The following is a 17,806-nucleotide window of genomic DNA, read 5'->3' on the forward strand; positions in this document are numbered from 1 at the left end:
CCCTCTTCCTCCCTCCTCCCTCCCTCTTCCTCCCTCCTCCCTCCCTCCCTCCCTCCCTCCTTCCCTCCCTCCCTCCTCCCTCCTTCCCTCCCTCCCTCCCTCCCTCCTTCCCTCCCTCCTCCCTCCCTCCCTTCCTTCCTTCCTTCTTTCCTGCCTCTCTCCCTCTCTTCCCCCCTCCTTCCTTCTCTCTCTTCTCTCCTTTCTTCGTTCCTATCTATTTTTCTTTCTTGATCTTCTCTGTCATTTTCTTTTCCTAAGAGGAGAGACACCAGTGCTGAACTCTGTGTTCTGGGCGCCAGAACCTGCTCTCCGTGTGTACACAGTCTGAGTCCTGTGTCCAAACATAAGACAGAAATGCGATCAGGGCCCGGTAGAGGAAGGGATTTGACAGGCCTTCTGTATCCCAAATCTCCAAGATGCAAAGGTAAAGTCAGGCTCTTTTCTTAAAGGTTACATTTCACATTGGAATTGCCTCACGCGGAGGCCCTCTGAGCCCAGGCAGTCCGCTTCGCAGCCCTCCCGGCTCGCTGAGGCTATGATCTCCCACGGAGCGCCTCCCTCCTCCCTCCAGCTCCAGGAGACCCGGGGCCACAACAACGACAAATACAAAGGAGCTGAACAATAAGTGGGTCTGCAGCGCTGAATCTCGTGTTAGCCCCTCGCGCTGGTTCCAGCTACTGTCTGTGGTAACAAATCACTCTAAGACTTGGTGGCTTGAAACAATTATGACTGTCTCTCGGGTTCTGTGAGTTGACTGGACTCAGCTCGATGGCTCTCACTTGGGGTCCCTCAAGCTGTCACAGCCAGCTAGTGGCTGGGGCTGAAATCTTCCAGAGACTCAGCGGGGCTGGACATCCAAGATGGTGCCCTCACGGGGCTGGTGGTTGACAAGAGCTCAGGGGAAGCTGTCCACCCGAGCACCTGCCGGTGACCTCTCCCTGGGGCTTGGGATTCTCTCAGCATCGCGACTGAGCTCCAAGGCTGCCCTGAGAGGGAGCGAGAGAAGCTGAACATTCCAAAAGAAGCATTCCAGGAGAAGCATTTCAAAGGAATCAAGTGGAAGCTGTGTGGCCTTTGATACCCCAGCCTAGAAGTCGTACAGTATGATCTTCTCGGTACTCAATTGGTCAGAGCAGTCACAGAGCCCACCCAGGTTCAAGGGCGGAGGACATAGACCCCACGTCTCAAAGGAAGAATTTGGGGGACATATTTAAAAACTGCTACAGCATTCAATACGACTCTGCTCACTTTCTTCAACTTAAAGGTTCTGATGGTGCTGAAGTCTTCAACACCAGCCTATCTCTTTGTTACTAATGCCTAAAGCATCTGGAGGGGAGGGTGGAGGACTTGAAGGGAGGAATGAATGGTAGATTTTATTTCTTATCTTTTAGTTGTCGTTTTAGGGCACAGGTGACAAACCGGAAGTCTCCAATATAAGCATAGCCTGAAATGGGTTTAAAAAATTGATCCAATATTTTGAAGGTTGGAGATTTCCCATAAAACTCTGAATTTTCAGCATCTCTTATGAGATCTGAGCTGAATAGTGGCTGCCCCCTTTAGACAAGGCTGTTGTACACCGTTAGCCACAGTCCCTACCCCTTTCTATTGCCGCAATACTAAGAATGGATATCAGTACCCATCCATCTACATGGCTGCACTGTTTCTATCTCCTTGCTCTTGCTTTTGCTTTAGTTAGAAAAAACAATTTATCGTGGTACCATGTCTTTATCCAAAGTGAAAATACAACGCTAGACCGGGAGGGCTATACCTCCAACACAAATGGGAAAAGGCGTTTTTAACGGGCATAAGAAAATGTTCTATGTTATTTTTCATATACACCAAAGAGGATTATGTTGAGTTTTCTCACACCCCTCCCTCTCTCCCTCCTTCCTTTCCTCTCTTTCTCTTTCCTGCTCTCTCCTCTTCCCTCCTTTCTTCCCTCCCTCCTCCCCTCTCCCCCCCTTTCCTCTCCCTTTCTCTCCCTCTTTTTCTTTCAATACTCAGCAGGAGAGGTGATCAATTCTTGTTAACTACACTGAATGGATTTCATTTTTAGTCTTTCGCTATTACTTGAGTTAAAACAGTTTTTCTCTCTCCTGCTGTTTGTCTTTTACATGACAGCCAACCAAATAAACAGGTGGGACCTCAAAACACTATCTTTGGTATAATAGACACATCCGAAGTCCTCCCAGACGAGCCTCAAGTGGTCTCCCAAATGATGGAGGTGGTCTGCTCTCCCCCGGGAGAAGCCCCTTGCCAGTCTGGCCCTGGGCCTTTTCGGCTGTTTTTTTATGTTCCAGACCAGGAGAGGTAGCTACTCTAGACCAACCCCTCCGACTGTTCAAAGTGTGGCAAACTACGAGACAATGGACAAGTTGCTTCTTTTGACTGATGACTCTGTCATGTCCCCATGTGAGGTTCAATACTTGTCCACAGAGTCCAGCCCCCTTGGTCTGAGAGAGGCCTGTTACCTCCCCATGCTTGGCTTGGGACTCTTCTGTTCCATCCACATTTTCTAGCTCTCTTTTGATTGATTCCAGAAGTCTGTTTTCCTCTCTCTCTCTCTCTCTCTCTCTCTCTCTCTCTCTCTCTCTCTCGCATGCGGGTCTGCATTTGCACGTGGGCACTCGTGTGTGTATTAGTGATTGTGCGTGTGTATGCGATGAGTATGTCAGCCCATGTGTGCATATGTATATGTGTGTGTACATGTGCGCTCGTGCATCACAATAGATCACAGAGGCTTAAAGGGAGAGAGGGAAGGCGCAGGCTGCTGAAGGATGGGTTTGCAGGGATGTTGGGAACTCCACACAGGGCTGTCTCTACCAGGCTTCTCCCATAACTGAATGCCCGTGGCATCGGGCACCATGAAAACCAGAGGTAAAGTCATTTCACGTGTCCACATGCCCATCACTGGCTGAGGCTGGGTCATCGGAGAGGCATATCAGATTGTCCCCCGACCTATGAGCCCCCGCTACAGGGGGACCCCATGGCTAGATGTTTGCCCACAGTGCCCTCTCACCCCCACTCAAAGCCTCCCTAGACTCCACACTAGAACCCTCATTCTGGGAAGTTCCTATTTTATGACATAAAGAATCCTAAAATCAAGAAGTTGACCAAGAAGGAAATGATTTGAATTTAAAGGTTTGGGGCAAAAGGACGCTAAATTCTCTGAGCTTCAATTACCTCCTTAGCGAAATGAGGATAATCATATCCCCTGCCTCCAAGAATTCAATGCATATGTAGCTGGTTGGAAGATGTGTATAAAACTAGCCTAGTACATGGACTGGAGTGCATGGGGTCCTAACAGGGAGCAGAGAATTTTCTCCAACACCTGCCTTTACACCTGTAACCATCGGCCTCCACCCCATGCCTTGATAGGTTTACCAGCTCCCAGAGCTTCCAGTAAACTCTGGGGATGAAATTGCCCAGTCTGACCTCTTCAGGCTCGGCCTGAGGTTTGGGGACCTGCCCTGAGAACGGGGAGGAGAATCTACACTTTCACTGCGCTGCCATTTCCCTACCGCTCTCTTTGCCTGTTTTGGAGTCTTCCTCCTTTCCTTCCTCGAAGCATTGGAGTCTGGGAGGAGGGAAGGGAGAAAAGCACACGTTTCACACGAGACTAGCCCACCCATAATCCCATCATTGGGCTCTCTCCAAGGAGGGACCCAAACGATGCCCTCTCAGGGGGCATATTTATGGGTGCTTGAGAGGGTCCCCACAAAGCCCTCGGCACCGCACTGTCCCTGACGAGCGTGGGTGGCACACCCTCTGGCTGTCCTTACATGGCAGTCACCTCCCACTGTGGCCCCGCTCCACCCAGCAAGCGGCTTACCTTCTGCAGGACTCACGTGATGCCCCAGAAGCTCACTCACCTTTGCCACACCAAGTCCTGGGAATGCGGTCGCGCCGCCCCATCCTGCCTTCTCTGCCGCACCTGCCATCGTGGGTGAAGATTCCAGCCGTCCTTCCTCCTGGATTCTGCAGGCAGGAAGCAGGTGCTGGCCTCTGCTCTCAAAGCCCCCTCCTTCTAGGACCAAGTCAGGCTCTTGCAGGAATTCCAGGGCACTGGTGTTGACAGCCCACTAATCTCTGCAGCTCAGGATCACATCTCTGAGGGAGTTACCAGGTGCCCCTCTGGCAGCTTCTCATGGCATAGGTGATATCGCTTCTCCTGAAGACCCCAACTTATGCTAGTGACAGGGGGTGTGGTGGGAAGTAGAACATGGGAAAGGCAGGAAAAATACCAAACCCTTTCTTCCAGATGAATCCCCTCCACACACACACACACACACACACACACACACACACACACACACACACACACACACCTCTCACATTTCTAGGCAGCCTGCTTACATAGGCTGGCAGGCATGTGAGGGAGAGGTTTATGGGACACTTTCTCACTCGTCCGCCTCTCTAGGGAGCCCAAATTTTGAGCCAAGGTTGAGTACAGTATAGGCTGGGAGACAGAGTGTTTAGATCTAGGCTCTGCCCCTTCTCAACTGTGTGTCTTTGGGCGAGTTACTTCACCTCTCTGTGCCTCCATTTCCACAATTGTGAATGAGGACCCTCCCTATAGGATTATTGTGAGGGTTAAATGAGTTACTATGGGAATAGGGCTTCATAGTTTCCTGGTACGTATTAGGTGCTCAATATATGAAGCTACTGTGGGATTTTTCCCATCTAGTTACTATATGAAATGCTGAGCATTTAGTATGCAGTAAGTCCTCAATAAGTGTTAGCCTTTAGCCATGATGAAGAGGTTGAACATTTGGGGCTTAAAATGTACATCTCGCAGCCCATTTAAACTCCCAGTCAAGGAGATCTGATCATGCCATTCTCCTTCCGATCTTTCAGTTACTCCCCTTATGGGGGACAAAAGTCTAACCTCCCTCTGGCCCACAGGCATGATACTCAACTACTTGTCATCTCCCGGGCATGCCATGCTCACTCTTGCCATCATGCCTCTTTGCTCATGCTGTCCACCCTGCCAGAAATGACTTTCCCCATCTTCTCCACCAAAGTAATCTTCATTTAGCGTGGCAGTCATGGGAAGGCCCTACTCAGGCTTCCCTTCAGTGGAGAAGGTTCTAGAAGGAGTACTCTTAGCTGACAGCCCCCAGCTGCTGTACCTTCAGGAGCCACAGCAGCTGAGACCACAGGCTCCCCAGGCTGCCCCACCCAGTGACCGCAAGATGGGGACACCAGAGCTGGGCCGCTCTGCCGGACGCGGGACGTCTCTGATGGGCGGTCTTTGCTCCGGGGCTCCCCATCGGCCTGGTACGGCCTTTCTCAGAGCTGCGCTGTGTCTGAGGCTCTTCCCACCCCATCCTCCTTCCTTTTCCCTCCTTTCTCAGGGATCAGACCTGTATCTTGGCCTGAAGGCTCTCCCACCTACTCCTGCCCCCTCCCCTGCGAGCCTGCACTTGGGCGTGTAATCCCATCTTGGTGCCTGCTTCTCCCAGGACCTGAACTGACATGCTTAGCCATCAAGGCTCAGCTCAAGCTTCACTTCTTGGAAGTACGAGGGACCCACCTTCTCCCCATGCTCCATGCCCTCCCTGGGCTCCCAGACTGCCTCGCAACCACCTCTGCTCTACTCATCCGTTTCCCGTCTGTGTCACCCAACGGCTGAGTTCCTCACCAGAAGGAAATTGTCCTATTAATCTCTGAATCCACAGTACATGGATATAAGATACCAGGTGCATAGTGGGCCCTTAAGGTTTGTTGAACCTGTGAATATGGTGCTTGGAGAATGTAAGCGCGATAGACATTCTTCAGAACGAAGAAAAGGAAAAAAAAGATGTAAAGGGTAGTTTCCATATTGTTCATGAATTTCAAAAGCCTGAATCCTAGGGCCTGACCCTAATTCTAAAGTTTCATGACCCCAAAGAGGTGGAATGCAGTCTTTTATTGCCAATCCTTTTTGCCTTTTAATGAAGACACATCTCTTATTTTATTGGGCAGGCCCAAAAGTTCATTTGAGTTTTTCCGTAAGAACTTTTTGCCCAACCTGTAGGATGAAAGTTGCTGAGAACATAGGACCTGCTTTAGAGCAATTTGGTCCCCAACTCTCCTGGAATTCACAGCACCACCAGTTTAAGCAAAGATTGCTTGATTTCAGAAAATGGAAGGCCCCAGAGCTAGCTAAATAAAGAGGCTTTAGGTAAGGAATCTGGGGTAGTTCAGAGGCCCCAGGGCACATAGCACAGGCAGTTCTTAGGAGAAATGGTAGCCAGGAGCTGGGAGGTTAGGAGCCGGGCTCAGGGCCTCCTAACCCACCAGGCCACACACTTCTGCCTGACAGGCCCTCCTTCTTCAGAAGACCAGCTGTTCATCAGTTCCCAGAGCAAGCATTCAACTGAGGAGACCAGTTGAACTCCATGGGTCCTGATCCCAAGTACTGAGAAGGGGCCTAGCTTGGGCCAACTGTCCACGCCCGCTGGCTGTCAGTCATGGTCCCAGGGTGTGATCTCAGAGCCGTGAGCAGGGCTCGTGGGAGGACACTGGGAGAAAAGGGATGCGCTGACGCGGATGGGCCTCAGCCAGCCCTCATCCCCGCCTCGAATCCATGGAGCCGCCTGAAGAGGAAGAAAACCTTGTTTTCCTCCAGAGCCCATAAGTTCATTACTACGCCCCACCCTCCCCCTAGACTTTAAAGTAATACTCAACAGCACTCTCTCCCTCACGTTCAGCAAAGCTGTGAGCTCTAAAAAAAAAATACTATATTTAACATTTTAGGGCAAATTTTTCTGTAATTCCCTCATAATACTCCGAATCAGTCAAAGCCACTTTACTGTCAGAAAAGACATATCTATGCATACACTTAGCTCATTTAAGCCAAATGCCTTTTTAACAACATTTCTCAATTAAATATTCAGCAGAGATAATATTAAGTCAGAAGCATTTCATCCACTTAAAAAAAAATCTGAGGTGAAAGAATCCAAAATGGGGAATATCAGAAATTAGAATGAAAGGACCACAGCATCTGACGCTTGTCCAAAGGGCAGACCGCAAGTCAAAGCCACATCTCTCTGGATTCGTTGGCATTTAACTAGATGCAAAATGTCAGCACAGAAAATGGCTTGTTCAGTGCAAATATTAACAAGAGAGGAGTGTGTCAGTGTGGAAATGGAGCTTCAGCCGACCAGGGCCTTTCTGACTCCCCCCCATAAAGTCACTCTGAAACAACTAGAGAGCTTTCTTTTTGGTTAATTTTCACCCTCTTTGCTGGACGCAAAGCTGCAGGGCATTTGTTTCATGGGAGAAAGGGAAGGCTGATGCAGGAACCACTAGGAAAGATGGTATCGTTTGCCTGTAGTGAGGTCACTTTATCCTATCCTATTCTACTACCTTACCCTACCCTACCCTACGCTACCCTACCTTATCCTATCCTATCCTATCCTACCTTACCTTATCCTAACCCTATTGTACCCCCACCCTACCCTACCTTATCCCAGCCTACCCTACCCTAGCCTATCCTGCCCTATTCTATCCTTTCCCATCCTATTTTATACTACGGGCTATGCTATTCTACAGTAGTCTACTCTACCCTCTTCTATTCTATTCTGTTTCTTATGTACATATTCAGAGGAGACTGGCACTGAGCAACATTAATTTTATCAAGACCAGGAAGAAGGTAGAAGAATAAGAAAATATTTTCCTTTTTTCCCTCTTCACTGCACCAAGGAGGGTCCCATGGTAGCTCAAAGCTGCACACTGCACTTTCTGTCCTTGCTCTCCGCTGTGCAGTCTTCTCAGAAAGATGCAGTCTTCTCAGTAGGAACTGGCGCCTTCCCCAGCTCACGGCATTTGCCACCTTGCTCTGAAAAGGGAAACTCGCGTATGAGTCTGATCTGGTGACAGGTGGAAAGCTTAGAGCTGCTCTTTCAAATATAAAGAACCTTGATTCAAGGGCCATGGAGGAACAATGTCTGCCCGTCCCCTTCTGAGGGGGAGTTTTGGTGAATCCACCGCCAGCAGCAGTTAGATCCTCAGCTGGGCAGCCCCAGAAACCGGATGCTCTCGGCCCCCTGAGAACGGATCAGCTCACTCGTCCAGCTCAACAGAAACTTACATCTACGAACCAGGATGACTAATCAGACTGACGCAGAGTGATGCCAGACGTTCCCTCCAGCCCAACGATCACATTCTCTGCTTATGAGCAAATGATACGGACAGCCACATTAGTTGACTGTGGCTTGGTGTTTAGCACGAAGTCTGGCTTAATTGGAGCATTAAAAGAATTGTTGAAGCGATATTAGATGGTTCATTCACCAAGCTGCCGGTAACGCTGCTGAGCTAGCCTTGGAAAGCGGGTAGGAACAGAGGGCAGCTGGGGAGCCAGACCCAGGCCAGAGAGAACACCGGCCTGTCCTGCCAACAGATGACAGACACTCGACTCCTTCGCTCGCAGGTGTCGGCTGGAAACTGGATGTTGCCACCACCGTGGCTGCTGCCAGAAAGAATTCTCACTGTCCCCTGCTCCAGATTCAAATCTATGGCAGGTGGATCTGACTGGCCAAGCCTGCGTGCTCATGGCCTCCCACGAGGAACATTGGAAAGGCCAGTGTCTTAGCTTCGGTTTCCCCAGAGGAAAACCCCAAGGTAAGGATTCAAGTGCAAGTAGTTTCCTTGGGAGCGACACCAGGAAGTACCAGTAGGGAAGTCAGGTGTTGAGATAGGAAAAGGGAGGGGCCTGCTCTGGGCAATCGGGGCTCATCCTTCTTGGGACCCTCAGGGCGGCAGTTAAGACCCTCTTGGAGTTGTCCCACCTGAGGGGTGAGGAAACTGGAGTTCTAATCCATCAATTCCCATCTGTCATTGGTTGAGGGTGGCCTTAACCCCGTCCCCCAGGGGATGTTAATTTCTGCGCCCTTCCAGTATGCCCTGTATGGCGAGTCACACGTGCTTACATTGGCATATACAGGGGCCATGAGTTCCGAGTGCTTCTGTGCGGGCATGACAGCATCTGCTATAGTGAGTGCCATGCAGTTTTAGTTGTTCTAAAGTTTTACCTGTCTCCCACCTAGATTCAGAGAAAGGGGTTCTGATGCCGGCAACTACAAATATGACAACATTCTCTAATGCCTTTTACTTTATCTGCCAAACTCTCCTTTCTCCTCTGCTGCTGTCAAATTCTCCGCACCCCTAAAACTTGGTGGTTTCCGCGGGAGTGACCACTTTTTATCATGGTCACTGCACACTGTTAATTGGTCCAAAGTGGTACCTGACCCAAGAGAGGGCAAGTTAGAACTCTTCCCTGGAGTTTCCCAAACTAGAAAGGCATTGGTTTTTCCTTTCTTTTTTAAAAATAAATTTATTTATTTATCTATCTATTTATTTATTTTTGGCTGCCTTGGGTCTTCGTTACGGCGAGCGGTCTTTCTCCAGTTGCCGCGAGCGGGGGCTACTCTTCGTTGCGGTGCACGGGCTTCTCATTGCGGTGGCTTCTCTTGTTGCAAAGCACAGGCTCTGGGTGCGCAGGCTTCAGTAGTTGTGGCTCGCGGGCTCTAGAGCGCAGGCTCAGTAGTTGTGGCCCATGGGCTTAGTGGCTACGTGGCATGTGGGATCTTCCGGGACCAGGGATCAAACCCATGTCCCCTGCATTGGCAGGCGGATTCTTAACCACTGTGCCTCCAGGGAAGTCCCTCTTTTTTTTTTTTTAAATCCAACTTAAGTCTGGAACTTGAGATGCAAAATTCAGAAGCTCTGAATTCACAGACCTGAGCAAAAGAAGGCGTCTCGGTGGCATTCAAGTATCCAATATGGAGACCCAATGGTTTGCATTTTTCCTACCTCTTTACTTTCCTGGGATTCTGTGATCCAACTCATTGTCCTTTTTGCCTAAGCTTACAACCCAAAGAATCCCGATTAACTGGTGAGCGTAGAAATAGAAGGAGGGAGGGGGATGGTTACGGCAGGTAGAGCTTCCTGGGAAGCAGACCTCCCCCCGGAGGAGTGGGCACGTGACATGTCAGAAGTTTGTGGAGGAAAGCTCTTGGAGCGAACTCCGGTCGGGAGTGAAGGAAGCAAGATATAGGGCAGAGGAGGAACTGGGACTGCGATGGCCACAACTCAGAGGTCTCGGCCACCCCCATGGGGGCTTGGGAGCTGAGGTGGCCTTTCAGAGTTGTCCCTGTTGGGGTGAAGACCTGGGCCTGTGTACCCCTAGATGATCAGCCATTGGATGCGGGAGACGGGGGCCAACCTGGGATGAGGCAGCTCTCTGCATCTGAGGCAATCGCTGCAGAGGCAGACAGGTGAGGCCTCCCTGCCGGCAGCTCTCTCAGCAGCTGGGGGAGCCAGCCCCGGGGTCCTGAAGGGGAACGTGGTGGTACATCCCAGCATCCACTACAGTGACTTTAAGAAACATCTCTCAGATAAGCCTGAACGAGGACTCCCGCCTAGCAGAGAGGACACCTTGCCGAGCTAGTCATAATCACGTACTGAAGGCTCTATGCTTAGAACTCGGCAAGCGACGTCTTCCTTTATCTCTCTCTGAGCCGGGAATTGCATCCTTATTTTACAGATGGGGAAGCTGGAGTTTGGAGAGTTAAGACTTGGTTCAAGATCACAGAGCTAAAGAGTGGCTGAGCCCAGCTTCAAAACACACCTCCCAAGTCCAGAGCAGGTGCCTTAGCCTCTGTGCCAGGGCTGGGACCCGGGTAGAGCCAGTGAGGCACCGACAGCACATCACCAAGGGCCCATCTTGCACTTCCATGACCCTGACAGTGAGCGCCTCTTTCAATTCGTCCCCTGGGTGCCTCGCTTGCCTCGCCCAAGTCCCAGGGCCCTGCTCTCGGCTCTTGGGCAGAGGAAAGCCACATGCTCAAGGACCCTGAGCCACCCTGGAGTTGCTCGGTGGGCCCCACCAGCCTCTGCCTCCAGGTCTCATTTTTCTGGAAGGTCCCATGGCTAACCAGCCTCTTTTTTTCTTTTAGTCTTTTTGTCCAAACAGAGCATGCCCGTATGAACCTTAGGTTGGCATTTGGGAGCTCATTTGCTCTCCAGCTGGCCCGTCACAGCCCCTGGGCGGGGCTTCACCCCATAGCTAACGAATCACACCTGTTCTGTGCGCGTTGTCCCAGTTTAACTGTGCCGGTAGCCCTACAGCCGCTATTTGGAGGTGTGGAGGCTTCACAACGGCCTCCGTATACGGACAGCCCCTGATAGTTCCTTTTCTGCCTATAAAAAGTCCTCAGACCTCGCCGACACCCGCAGCATACTGCATTGTAATTGTCACTGGCCTGCCCCTCTCCCCTCCAGGCTGGGTCCCTGCAGATCCAGTGGTGTACAGCAGCTTCCTCACCCAAGGGTGCTCAAGATATGTTTCTTGAATGAAGATTATTAACCAGCCCTCCCTAGAGCTTAGTTCAGGTGAATCCACTGTCCCAGCTGGAGTGAAAATCGTGCCAGGCCTCCATCTGTTTTTTTGTTTTTGTTTTTGTTTTTTTTGCGGTGCGCGGGCCTCTCACTGCTGCGGCCTCTCCCGTTGCGGAGCACAGGCTCCGGACGCGCAGGCTCAGCGGCCATGGCTCCGGACGCGCAGGCTCAGCGGCCATGGCTCACGGGCCCAGCCGCTCTGCGGCATGTGGGATCTTCCCGGACCAGGGCACGAACCCGTGTCCCCTGCATCGGCAGGCGGACTCTCAACCACTGCGCCACCAGGGAAGCCCCCCCGTCTGTTTTTAAATGATAGAAGGGCATTCCTACTCTTTGGGGAGAAACTGCGAAGATTTAATGAAATGTTTCTGCAGTTGAGGCTATGGATGACCTGCTGACGTGGTCTAAAGGGCTGTCGGTAGTTTAATGTCTTTCTGTACCATCAGTTCTGCACTTTGTACCAACTCAGCAAATCGGTCTGAATTCAGGCTACGGACAAGGACCTTGGAAATAATGTGGCTTCTGCAGGCTTAAGAAATGAAAGAATTTGAAAATGGTCCTAACAAATTCTGAGATCGTACCCTCTGCCATCCGGTACCTCCAAGGACTTGGCCCAGGATGGACTACAGCAGAACATACGGGTTCCCTGCCTCTGCCGCCTCCATCTGAGGGCTCCAAACCTTCCTCGAAGTGCCAGCCTGGAGATGCTACAGCCCTCACCCGCCCCACCCCCTGTAGTTCTCCTTGCAGTAAGAAATCCCAAAGGCACACTATTTCAGGGCAGGCTTCCAACCCTAGAGGCGGCTGTCGAGCTTGATGCAGTGAGGCAAGCAGGCTTTGGAATTAGAAGACTTGAGTGTGCCTCTGGCATAGCCATTGACTAACTGTGACTCAGCGTTTCCCAAAAAAGTTCCACGGAGTGCTAGGATTCTATGACATATTAAATAGGAAGAGTGCATCAGGTAGCTATTGCCCTGATCACAATGCCGCATAACAAACAGCCTCGAAACTCAGTGGCACACGATGATTAACATTTAGTATTTACTCATGCATCTGCAGGTTGGCTGGGGCATCTCTGCTCCATGTGTCTCATTCTGAGGTCCACAATGGAAAGGCAGCAGCGCCCTGGGGAATATTCTTCTCACGGAGAACAAAGCACAGAAGAAAAATTTGCACAGAAACATGCAATGCCCCTTACGGCCTACACTTGAAACTGGCACACTGTCACCTCCACCCTCATTCCATTGGCCAAAGCAAGTCACATGGCCAAGCTTGTGACAAAGAAGCTTACTTGGGACATCAATGGGACATGGAAGTTTACTCTTTCCATGAAGCTTTAGACAGAGGGAGTGAATTTTTGTCATATAATAACTGAATCTACTACAAGTTGCACGGGGAAAATGTTCTATGATCAAATAAATTGGAGAAATTTTTTTTAGTGAAAAAGAGGTGGATGTTAGAGATTAGGGAGGGGTGTCAATTAATTTTTTTAAAAAGTCAAGCAGTTCTCAGAGGCTGTCATGTATCTGTCTGTTCTGAACCTCCAATTGGGAAGCATGGAATGTGATGTTTTCTAACATTTTTTCACCATGCCACTAGTGTTCCACAGAACCCACTTTAGGAAAGTTTGCTATAGATCACGGGCAAGTCACCTAACCTCTCTGAGCCCCAGGTATCCAGGATGTTTTAACAGGAATAATGATATCTACCTCGGAGGATGGTCTGGTAATCCCATGAGATAAGGTGTGTGTAGCATTGGACCACATGGCTGGGTGCATGAAGATGCCCATTCACTCATGAGTTCAGTCCTTCTAGAACCCCAGTTAGAAAGAGAGTTCCCGGGGCTTCCCAGTGGTTGAGAATCGGCCTGCCAATGCAGGGGACACGGGTTCGAGCCCTGGTCTGGGAGGATCCCACAGGCTGCGGAGCAACTAGTCCCATGAGCCACAACTAGTGTGCCTGCGCGTCTGGAGCCTGTGCTCCACAACAAGAGAGGCCGCGATGGTGAGAGGCCCGCGCACCGCGATGAAGAGTGGCCCCCGCTTGCCGTAACTAGAGAAAGCCCTCGCACAGAAACGAAGACTCGACACAGCCAAAAATTAATTAATTAATTAATTAATTTTTTAAAAAAAAGAAAGAGAGTTCCCTAGCATGGGGCAGGCCAGATCCGGGCCACTGGCAATCCATGCACTGAACTGGGCAGGCACTGGGTGGTAGAACCAGCTGCAAAAAGGGGAGAAAAGTCCCCTGAATGCCGACAGTGGTGACATACAGCAGAGGCCTCACAGATGGGGGGTCTTAAGAAGCTACAGGGTTGTGATGGGGTGTGGGGTTCCGGGCCAGCAAGTTTTGAGAGACTCTACGCAAACTGATGTGGCTACCCGTGGGCCGTGGTATTTCAGGGAAGGCTCCAGTGGGCTGCTGGCCTGGACTGACCCCTGATTCTGACCCCGAGAAAAGGCTAGGCCTTCAGGTCAGAAATCAGGAGCCCCAGTCACAGAGCGGAGAGCTATGGGGGCAAGAAGCCATGGATATCATTAGACATCGCCCCCCGCCAGGCTTGGAGCACCGCCTGCTTTCAGTCAGAGCCCTGCCTTTTCCCTGTACCCTCCAAAAGTCTGTGGCCTTTTGCTCCTGTCTCGTCCCTGCCCAAGCCAGTGGGAGGCCTGGTCCTCTTTGCCTTTCATCTTTCCAAAGCAGGACCGGCTCTTCCTGTGACCTCCACAAACAATGAAACATCACAGTCATGAGCAGAAGGCCATGAAGGCAGGAACAAAATTCACAGAAGATTTCCATTCCGCTCGGGTACGAGTAGGAAATTGTCTATGGAATGGCAGGCTTCTCCTCAGTGAGAAATGAAAACATGTGGTTTTCATTTCTCTGGGGAAAAAAAAAAAGACTCCAGGTGCTGTTCTCCAAAATCTCACCCCACCCCTGCCTTGGTAAGCTCCCAACTGCCCCAGTCTGTAGAAGTGCTAGTGCTGGGGCCGACAGCTTCCAGCATCTTCCACAGCCACAGCAACACATATGAAAGACTGTTATACACACTGGCTTTTCTTCCATCAAAAACACTCAGATATTTGTCCTCTGCATCTCTCAGGGTTGCACCACCTCCTTTCTTTGCCTGTGGCTGTGATGAACACTAGTTGAACAATCTTTTCAGGTGGTTCAAGGATCCTTACCGTAGAATCCCAGGTAACGTGTCTCAGACGGCTGCAGGGCTGTGCCCCGGGTCTCAGTGTCTCTGAGCCACCAAGATGGTACAACGGCAACTCGGTGGGAGTTTTTGTTGTTGTGTTTTGGTTTAGACATTCTTTAAAGGAAACAGATACCACATCTTTTTCCTTTGGGGAAATAACTTGAGAGGGAAGTGAAATCCTGGGAATGTGCAAATGCATCCTGAAAATGAAAACATATTGTAGAAAGAAAATTATAAGAGTAAGAGTTCCCTCAAAATATCTATTTGAAGGAAATATTGTTTGAATGGAAAAGCAAGGTATCTGGGCAGGTAGGATCACCCAGTGCTGAGGAAGCAATAACTTGTTCTTTGGGGGATTACGTAAAATTTCTTATGAGCACAGCCTCTGCAGCGAGGTGGCCCACCGCGGTTAGGATCCCAGCTCTGCTACTTACCTGTCGTGTGACTTTGAGCAAGTTACTTAATCTCTCTGTGCCTCAGTTTCCTCCTCTATCAATTGTGGGTACTAATATACTAATATACTAATACTAATACCACCTCATAGGGTTGTTATGAGAATTAAATGAGTCCAATTTGTACAGCTCTTGCTACAGTGTCTGGTACATGGTAAGCACCGAGCGTTCGTGAAATAAAACTTCAGGAAGAGGGCTGCCCTGAGAACATCATGGATGCCAACACCCAGGACACACTGGAAACATGGGAAGCGCTCATCTTTCTTCTCAGTGTTTTGTCTTCACAGACCTCACCCCACCTCCCTTTTCTCCATGCCCTTATCTCCACACCAACGCCCTCTTATGCTGACTTTTATGTATTCCACTTCCTTCTTTGAAAAGGGAATATGAAAAAAGAAAGAAAATGTCATTCTAGGAACCACAGCAAGAGGTGTTGCATTTTAATGGCAGAGAAAATACAAAGTCAAAGAAATGAAACTCTAATTGTAGAATTTGTGGTTGCTGGTGAGAGGACTGCTTGGTGAGGCAGAGGTGGCAGGGCTGAGAAGGATGGGAGGGGAGGACAGAGGAGCAACCTGAAATTCCTCCAGGCAGGGAGCTGCCTACTGGACCTGCCAGAAATGCCAGCCCCTACTGTGTACAAGGAAACATACTTCCCCTTAGGTCACTCCCATTCCAAATGGAGACCCACGCACATCCTAGACCAGTTCTTCCAATTATGGAAAAGGCCCCCAAATATCCCCTGATTGGCATACCACAAACGCCGCATCCCCGCGATAATGATGATGATAATAGCGTTGGTAATAGCCGCGATGCAGCTGTTACTCAGCCTTGTGCATCTTCAGAGCCTCCTGGGGATTGGCGGTATGCTAAGAATAGTCCTAGCACCAGCATTCAAGAGCAATCAGTTGACCCAAGTGAACCCCACAAGGTAGGATCCTGCTTGCTGAATGGGCTGCCAGGTGTGAGGGGAGGGATTTGCTGCAAAAGCTGAGTCCAAGAGGAGCCACGGCTGTGGGTTCAGGCTGGGAAACCCCGGAACAAGGACTGGGGAGAGACTTTTCTAAGTTGTGGCGATCAGATTAACCCCAGTGTCAAACCCCACCTGTACCCTGGCTCCTAGGACCAGCTCCCGCATCAACTCCACTGCCCAGAGCAGAGACGAGTCAGCCTCACGCACGGTCGGTGACTGGCGTGGAGAAGACACAGTGCCGTCAGCATAGATTAGCTCTAAGTGATGGAAAATGCCAACTAAGACTTGTGGAGCTCTCTTCCTCTCTCATGTAAATAAGGTTCAGCAGTGGATAGTTCAGGGCTAAAAGAGTGGCTTCACAAAGTCAACAGGATCAAGGCTATTATTATTATCATTGTATAATTTGTATTGTATTATTGTATAATTTGCATATGGTGAAATACACAGATCGTGAAGGTATAGTTTGATGAGTTTTTGGGTTTTTTTGTTTTTTTGGGTTTTTTTGCGGTACGCGGGCCTCTCACTGTTGTGGCCTCTCCCGTTGCGGAGCACAGGCTCCGGACGCGCAGGCTCAGCGGCCACGGCTCACGGGCCCAGCTGCTCCGCGGCATGTGGGATCTTCCCAGACCGGGGCACGAACCCGTGTCCCCTGCATTGGCAGGCGGACTCTCAACCACTGCGCCACCAGGGAAGCTCTAGTTTGATGAGTTTTGACAAATGTATACACCATGTGCTCAACAACACAACTGAGATATAGGATAGTTCCATTGTCTTAGAAAGTTTCTTCATGCCCTTTTCCAGTTGACCTCCACCACTCATAGACAACAACTGTTCGGACATCTATCACCAAAGAGGGAGTGGTTTTGCCTGTTCTTGAATTCCATATACTTGGAGTCATACAGTATGTATTCTTTTTTGTCCAGTTTCTTTCACTCGGCATAATACTTTTGGGATTCACCCATGTAGTCATACGTATCAATAGTTTATTTGTACTGCTGAGTAGTATTCTATTGTATGAATATACGACAATTTGTATAATCACCCGTTAATGGAAATTAAGATCGTCTCCAGTTTGGGGCTATTATGAAATAAACTGTTATGAACATCTATCTGCACGTCTTTGTGTGGACATAGGTTTTTGATCTCTCTTGGGTAAATAGTTAGGAGTGAGATTGCTGAGTGTAGTGTATGTATATGTTTAATTGTATAAGGAGCTGTCAGTTTTGCAAATGAGTCTACCATCTCAGGATCTTACTATCTTGCTCCTCTACCATCCAGTGTACATGACTTCCACCTCATGGTATTAAATGGCTGCTTGAACTCCAGCCATCACATCCACATTCCAGCCCACGAGAAGGAAGATGGAGGTAATGGTATGCTCCTCTTGTTTTAATAACACTTCCTGGAAGCTTCTCACAATACTTCCGCTTACATCCCATTAGCTAGAACTTAGTCACATAGCCACACCTGGCTGCAAGGGAGGCTGAGATGTGTAATTTTTATTCTGGAAATCCAAGCACCCAGCTAGATAATGGGGGTTTTATTATTGGGAAAGAAGAGGTATTATTGGGTGTTGGGGGGGCAAGAAACGGCACCTGCCAAGACAGGTGGCCAGAAATCGGGCAGGGACTATTTCTGTGCTGCTCAGAGAGGTTTCTCCAGAACCTATCTTGGGTCTTGACTCGTGGTATGTGCTCAATAATTGTTTGTGAATGATGGAAGGAGGGAGGGGAGAGGGGGGAAAGGAAGGAAGAGAAAAGTAGCCCTGGCAGCCAGCCCCACGACTTGAGAAAGTTC

This window comes from Aethalodelphis obliquidens, unplaced genomic scaffold (genome assembly GCF_003676395.1).
Source record: "Aethalodelphis obliquidens isolate GAN/ISIS:26980383/991018 unplaced genomic scaffold, ASM367639v1 scaffold71, whole genome shotgun sequence".
Classification (NCBI taxonomy): domain Eukaryota; kingdom Metazoa; phylum Chordata; class Mammalia; order Artiodactyla; family Delphinidae; genus Aethalodelphis; species Aethalodelphis obliquidens.